Source organism: Miscanthus floridulus, chromosome 14, assembly GCF_019320115.1.
Source record: "Miscanthus floridulus cultivar M001 chromosome 14, ASM1932011v1, whole genome shotgun sequence".
NCBI classification, from domain to species: Eukaryota; Viridiplantae; Streptophyta; class Magnoliopsida; order Poales; family Poaceae; genus Miscanthus; species Miscanthus floridulus.
Window position 1 is genome coordinate 110668 of NC_089593.1, and position 7816 is coordinate 118483.

Below are 7816 nucleotides of genomic sequence, written 5' to 3' on the forward strand. Positions count from 1 at the left end.
GGAATCCCCAGTTGGGTTTAATCGGTTCGAATCATCGTTGCTCCTCAGTTATGGAGACTCGATCCTCTGCCCTGCATCATAGTTTAATAAATGAAACATGATTACTTATGGAAATGACATGAGATGATAAATGAAATGGCTGACTTATTTTTGGTACATATGGGATACTATCAATGATATATGTCAAGTTAAAATATTGGAAGTAAGGATCCACAACTAGTAAGCTTTTATGCAAAAGCAAACTTTGATTCTTGCTAAACCCTTTTTGTAACCCTTAAGCCTGCATACCTTTGGAGTCTTTTCTTTATGTCGGTTAAGTCTTGTTGAGTACCCTCAAGTACTCAAGGTTTGTTAAACCATGTTGCAGGTGAACAGCAAGAGCCGGTAATAGAGTTTTACCCTTGTTGTATGCATGTCCGGGAGGACCATGGCCAGCAGTAGTTTGTACTCTCATCCTTGGGCAGGATGTTACTTTTATGTTGTTAATGATCATGTTAATATTGCTATCCTACTTTGTATAGAGCTACAGAACTCATGGTTTGTATAATTATAACTTATGGTTTGTAACAACTAAACAAATGGTTTGTGACTTGTGAACTTTAATACTTCCGCTATATATATAACTCTGATGTAAATTTTGTATCAACTGTTGTAATACTGCAAGGTCTTCTGTAATGATCCTGATCGGATGTGAAAAGTGACCCCGTGATAGACTATTGTAATTATCTGATTCCCATACATAGCAGTCAGAGGTATTTAAGACAATGACATGTGCATGTGGGATAGTTTAATTTGGCGGTCTGTTACATAGAGGAAGTATATGCTAATGGGAGTAGTCAACTGGAAGTCATGATGAACACAACAATACTTTCATATTATATGCTAATTGGAGCACGAAGAAACGCAGGGGAATGAACCTATATACGAATGGTGGGAATATTCGTTTAGGAAATTGCAGAAGGTTCACCAGTCTCACCATGTATAACCTGCACATCTTTTATTTGGCACCACTGATGTTCTCAAGGAGCAGCCACTTTTTAATTTTAGGTCTGTATGCTGGAAACACTAAAATTAAGGGCCAACCTCATTGAGTTGTCTTGCTTGATCTTTGCTAATTGTTTTCTTCCATGCATGTGGCCTCAGGTGATCGATTTGTTTTCTTTAAAGCAGGCGGGGATCGTAGGGATGACATTTTTTTTCTATCGCGCGGGGTATCGCATGGCCGGAAGGGAGGAGTCTTGCTTGATTTTTGCCAATTGTTTCCTTCCATGCATGATTATTGTTTTCTTCCATGCATGTGGCCTCAGGTGATCGATTTGTTTTCTTCAAAGCAGGCGGGGATCGCAGGGATGACAGTTTCTTTTTCTATCGCGCGGGGTATCGTATGGCCGGAAGGGAGGAGTCTTGCTTGATCTTTGCCAATTGTTTTCTTCCATGCATGATTATTGTTTCCTTCCGTGCATATGGCCTCAGGTGATCGATTTGTTTTCTTCAAAGCAGGCGGGGATCGCAGGGATGACTGTTTCTTTTTCTATTGCGCGGGGTATCGTATGGTCGGAAGCAGTGGCGGATCCAGGATGAGATCAAGGAGGGGGCTAAGTAATGGACATGTTGATTGATAATGAAGATTTAATGATGATTTATGCTTGACGCTACAGTAATTCAACAAGTAATTAAGGCTCACGGGGGGGCTGCAGCCCCCCCAGCCCCCCCTGGATCCGCCAATGGTCGGAAGGGAGGAGTCTTGCTTGATCTTTGCCAATTGTTTCCTTCCATGCATGATTATTGTTTCCTTCCATGCATGTGGCCTCAGGTGATCGATTTATTTCCTTCAAAGCAGGCGGGGATCGCATGGATGACAATTTCTTTTTCTATCGCGCGGGGTATCGCATGACCGGAAGGGAGAAGCGACCAAAAAAAAAAGTCGCACCAAAATATTGTCTTACTTTTAGTCTTTTTAGTTATAGGAGATATAATGGCTATATGGTATTTGGCTACTAAATTTTGGCCAGCCTCTCGGAGATGCTCCGTTCTTCGCAACGGCGTACTGCTAGTTTTCGTTTACCCCCTCTTGAAACTCGTTAACTCGTAACGGTAGTTTTCGTTTTGGCGCTTTAAAACACGTATCAAGGCAGGCATTCAGGCTAAAACAGTATACTAGACTAGTGTATAAAATATTACAGTCATCAAGTTTTGACACTAGTAGTAGTTCCTGGTGCTACTTTTGCTGATCCTGCGTTGTTCCTGCTAAAATCTCTCGCAAGCACAGGCAATTCCTGCTATAACCTCCTCTTCCATTCCATTCCTCCCTGTTGTTCGTCTGAGTGACGAACTGCCTTCACCAACATCTAAAAACGCAGTCTTGATCATCCTCGCCCACTCACCAGTCACCATCCTGCCTAGTATTGCTCAGCTCCGATCCTTCGGCTGAGACCGCATCCACGATCGTTGCCTGCCATGGCTCCATTGTCGATGCCAAGCTTCAGTCGTAGGCGAAGGACGCCTTCTGCCGCCTGCGTGCCTTCCCGTCGGAGCACTGGGAGCTCCGACCGCTCTTCTTCCGCCTCCTATCCGCGGCCGCGGGCCCGCCAACGCCGAACATGGTGATGCGGCCGAAGCCCCTCGACAGCGACGCGAGGAACGCGCGCCCCTGCTCCCCGCCGTGCCACCCGCCGCCGCCGTCCCCGCCCCCGCCGCCGCGCATCCTCCCCTGCTGCTTCATCAGCCCCTGCTCCCGCTCTAGCTCCGTCAGCCGCACCCGCATCCGCGAGATCTCCAGCTTCAGCTCCCGGTTCTCCCGCCGCAGCGACGCGTAGTTGTCCCGCTGCGGGGACACGCACGAGCTCGGCACGCCGCTGCTGCTGCACACGAACCGCTGCGACAGGGACCCGTCGGCGCCGAGGCCCAGGCCGACGCCCACGCACCCGGACCCGCCGCCGCCCGAGAAGGACGACTTGAGGCGGAGCTGCTCGAAGTAGAGCACGCGCACCACCATCTGGATCGGGAGCAGGGGCTCGACGCGTCCTGGGATAGCTTCTGGCAGTCGATCAGCTTGCACAGCTTCTTGCACTCCGACTCCGTCAGAGATGGATGCGCCTGTTTATTTTTTTTTTCAAAGCAAACATGGTCAGCCAACAAGTTCTCTTTCTCTAGAGAGAAAATCAATCAAGAATAACAAAGCAAACAGCTACGAATGCGCCTGGGCTGATTACAAACATGTTCAGGCTATGATCAGACATAAAGATTGATCAGGCAAGTTTTGTTAGTTAGACAGAGAGCAAAGTTCAGTGATCACCTAAATTCATTCTGGTTGCAATTTACCTTCAGGCCTAAAGATTGATCACACAATTGACTTTTCAACCATACAGAAACCAAAACCCAGTGGTCAGCTAAAATTTGTTATAGTATTTTACTTGCATACACACATTTTCATGCTATCTAGTTACATGGGAAATATGCCTACTCAGAATATGGAATTCATTGCCACTAAATCAAATATGTTTTTATTCTGTTGGATCCTATAACTATCATGTTTTTGTCAATTGAAGTCTTTTTATGCAATTTAACTTCAAGCATATACATTGATCCAGAAAGTTTAGTCAGACAGAGATCAAGGTCCAGAGATCAGCTATTGAATTTATTCCATTTGATTGCATACACACAGTTCCATCGAGACTGAACAGAAGATAGATAGGAAATAATGCCTACTCAGAATATGGGATTCTTTGTGACTGAATCAACTATGTATATTAAACCTCTGCGTTTGCTGAAACAACTAAAAAAATGTGACATTTGTAATCTAATGCCTTTACCTTCAGGTATATGTCGATGGCACGGTAGAGTCCATCATCAACAATGCGTGCATAGTCTGGCAACAGTTCAATAAGAGCCATGAACTTCTGCAGTTTCAGATATGGATCTGGTGCTACCTCTGCAAGGTAACCATCCATTAGTCTTCCAACCTTGAGGACTGAACTGTGGCTTGGAGACTTGAGTCCATCAGAGTCATATCCACAAGGTGACAATTCTCCTGAACTATCTTCATCTATCCTCTGCAAGAAGTTCACCAATATACGGTGGACAGTGTCAACGTCAAACATCGAGTCACTTGTTTGCGTGGAGGGGATCAGCAGATCATCTAGTGATGCCATCTCCAGCTGGAGGCCAATCCTTTTCTCGACTTCGATTCTACAGTCTAGGCTTGCATCAACTTCAATTGCCATTCTCAGCATGCCAAACAAGAAGGACAAAGTGACCGTTGTAATATTTTCAGTCGCCAACAGATCGATGAGTGTTTCAACAATCATCCTTTGACTGTCTCCAACAAATGGGCCTGAGTCCCATACATGGCGCCTTTCGACGCCCTTGAGTGATGTTTGGGCATAATGAGTAATAGAGGTGCCAATACTCTCTGGCCTGACCCCATTTCTCCTCATCGCAGCAATCACACGCCGATAGTGGTCGATTCTCAGCGCAGAAAGGTCTTCAACCCACCAATCCTGGCAGTGCATTCGCAACTTTGCAGATCCCACATCACATTCCAAGTGAGCCAAACCTGAAACCAGCTGCTCCTTGCTTGCATTCACCGCAATTGCATCAACACACCTATCTACAAGCCCGACTTCCTCCACTACTGGATCCAATCCATCACATTTACAAAGGGCTTCCAGGGATTTATCGAGGTTCTTGAGCACAATCTCGTTTAAGTACGTCTCTGTCCTGAAAATGAGGTTCTCCTCTTGGTAGTCCTCTGTCATTTCCATGTACTCTGCAACGCATCGCAGATGGGCCACATTTGCCGTGGTTATTTCGAAATTGCTACCGTAACAGAACTTGGCAGCAAGTTCAAATGCAAAGGCTCCCCCTGGTACGTTTACAAGCTCCAGCTTTAGGAGATCTGGATCCTTGGAGTCCACTACCATTTTCCGTACTCGTCCACACCGAGATACTAAAGGGAACTGCAAAACAAGTACACAATTGTAGGGCATGGTGAAACTTATTCCAGGAAAGGTAGTTTAAAATTTTGCTTCATGGGTTATGCAGAGGGATGTACCAATAAGATTTCTCAGTTTATACATAAATCCTTTACTATTCCTTCAAAACTTTCCTGAGTTTTACCTAACTGGTGTACTGGAGCGCTTTAATGTGAATCCCCCTATTTGTTCATTAATTGTTACTTTCAAGCCTTTAGAATGACCAAAAATATCTTAATAGGCTTGAACTGCATCCAAGCTGGCTGATATGTGGTACTTATTATTTTCCAAAGTCAGTACATTACATACGGTGAAATTTACAAGAAGTGAATCGCTAATTACACCACATAAGATTTCTGTAGTAAATAATTAGTCATTACTACATCTTTTGTATGGAGTTCGTATACCCATTTCCATGTCCTGAAAGGAAAGCAAGCGTCCATTCCATTCACTACTGGTCCTTTACCAAGCAATTTATGAGAAGTGGCATGCATGCACAACCTACGGAGTACTGGTCCAAACATGGCACTGAACTTCCAGCAAAGGAAAATGCACCTGCTAACTGAAGATTCGCCTAAACAACCACGCTGAGGTACAGATGATTGAAGGCAGATTCATATCGAATGGAAGCAGAGTAAATGAAACTTGGTTGTGAAAAGTGCTGAAATGGAGTATACAACGACCTTGTGCAGCAGAAATGACTGTCCATCCACCGATACCGTCACATCCTCAGCGACATCTGAAAATATCCTGCACACGCACAACAGGCAATGCAATGAACCCAAAAGTTTTTATTAGACACCAAGATTAGTTAGCACTTGAGATGGCTATGCGTAGACATGACCTAGTGCATTGTTTGTAATAACACATTTCGCATTTCCCACACACGCCCTCCCAAGAACGGAACAGCAGGTGCTGAGGAATCAACTGACTGCAACAGACTGTTCCAGGCAATGCTGCTACTGCTAGTACCTGAGCTCTGGATCTACCACGGAACAGTTGATGAGATTTCACTCTCTAGGAAACGATACAGCAGTGTAATTAAGAACTAAGAAGGGATGGTGTAGAGACATGAAGCCGAAGCTGGAAAAAGCCTATCAGGAGAGCGAAAGATTCAGAAGTGGCGCCTGATGGTACTATACTATCAAGCGAAGTCCCCTCTGATGGACCTTCAGAGGAGCAAAAGCAATTTTCAGAGTAGCAGTTGGATTCTTCTTGCCGAAACGATAGATGGACGGCGTGGAAACGATGGAATGGAATGAAAACTGGAATCGGTGAAGCAAATGGTGAAGGGATCTAGCTAAGAGGCAAGACTAGCGCGGCACCGGTATAGTAGCAAGCTGTGTTCCTGTTCATGCTTTCCCAATTCCCCAAATATGCATTTGAGGAAAGCAAAGCCGATGGGGATCCTGACCTCCTGTGGCTGACGGCGGTGCCGCAGAACCGCGACGACGTGGTGGTGGTGGTGGCGGCGGTGGAGAAGGGGAACAACACGGCGGCAGCGTCGCTGCCCATCCCCATGCCTCCTGCTCCCTGGTCCGGCCGCCGCCTGCTTCTCTCTGTCTCTCCCTCTTGCCTCTGAAATGCTCTCGGCAGTGGAGGTCTGGTCTGGAGGTGAGGAGAAACGGACGAGGCCAAGGAATGACGGACGGTCGTTGGCGCGTGGCAATAACAAATTGGGACTGGGAGGGAGGTAGGCAGCGGAAGAAAGAAGAGAGAGAAAGCACAGACAGCGACGGAGCAGCACAGCATCGTTTGTTGTTGTGTCTTGATCTTGACGTGGGACTGTCGACTGTGGGAGGCAGAGGGGGATTATTAGGAACAAGATTATGATTAGCTGAGCGTCTGATGAGCCTGAGAGAAAAAGCGACTCGACGACGCAGGAGAGGAATAGTTGGGTGACTAGGGGACACCGCCTGCTCCACTGTCAGTAGTAGTATTCTGGCTGCTGGCTCGATCGAACCCAGCGGAATGGAATGGATGGAGTCTCAAAGGTTCCATGCTCATGTAGCCATCGTGTATACTGAAGTATTTTTGTTTCATTTTCTTTTCACTTTTGTTACTGCCACAACTACTCCTACACAGCACAAGGCTCAAGTTTGCCGTGTCCATAGCCATGTCTGGTGTAATAACTCATCATCTATGTTCTTTCGATGGGATATGATAGTGTGTAAACTTTCTTGGAGGAGGAACTAAACATGGCCTGAACGACAATGATACCGGAGCATGCTGCTGCCTCGCCTGCCCCTACTTCGTGTCCACCAGACGTGCCGAGACGAGACTTTTAACACAACCACTTATGCTGGCTTTGCTGAGGTTGAGCCGGCCGTTGACAACGCAGGGGCGCATTATGGCTGAGTGTATATATATATAATATATGTGCTCATTACGGATCATTACCATCACAAAAAACAGATCTCGAGTCATCGAGTGCTGGCGCGAGCATCTACTCCGTACATGCATGCAACGCAGAGCACTGTGCTGGGCACGCGCGCCTCGTGCGAGACTCTCAAGGTAACTGTAACTCAAATGACGAGGCATGCGCAATCGCAATCGCATACGAAGGAGGATGCATGTATCCGGTGAGTGCACTCAACTCAATGACGTGTGTTCGGTTCGTGCGTTCAACTGTCGCCCTTTCGGCTTGGCTTACAGGCCCTATTTTTTTAATCAATAAATAATATTTTTCTCTCACAACAAATCAGTCAACAATACTGTCGGGACCAATACTAGGGTACCTGAAGAGGAGGAGCTAATAACCATCGACGTTAATTCATCCGAGCAGTCAAGAGCACGCCTACAGCTCTTGCCAACCTCACATATGCAAGCTCCACCTCGCCAGG

At 46.3% G+C, this 7816-nt stretch overlaps 1 pseudogene; it reads right to left on the reverse strand.

The window, feature by feature from the left end:
• Window positions 1-2138: 2138 nt before the first annotated feature.
• Window positions 2139-6617, reverse strand: LOC136504990 (BTB/POZ domain-containing protein At3g08570-like; annotated as a pseudogene).
• Between the last annotated feature and the right edge of the window lie 1199 nt (window positions 6618-7816).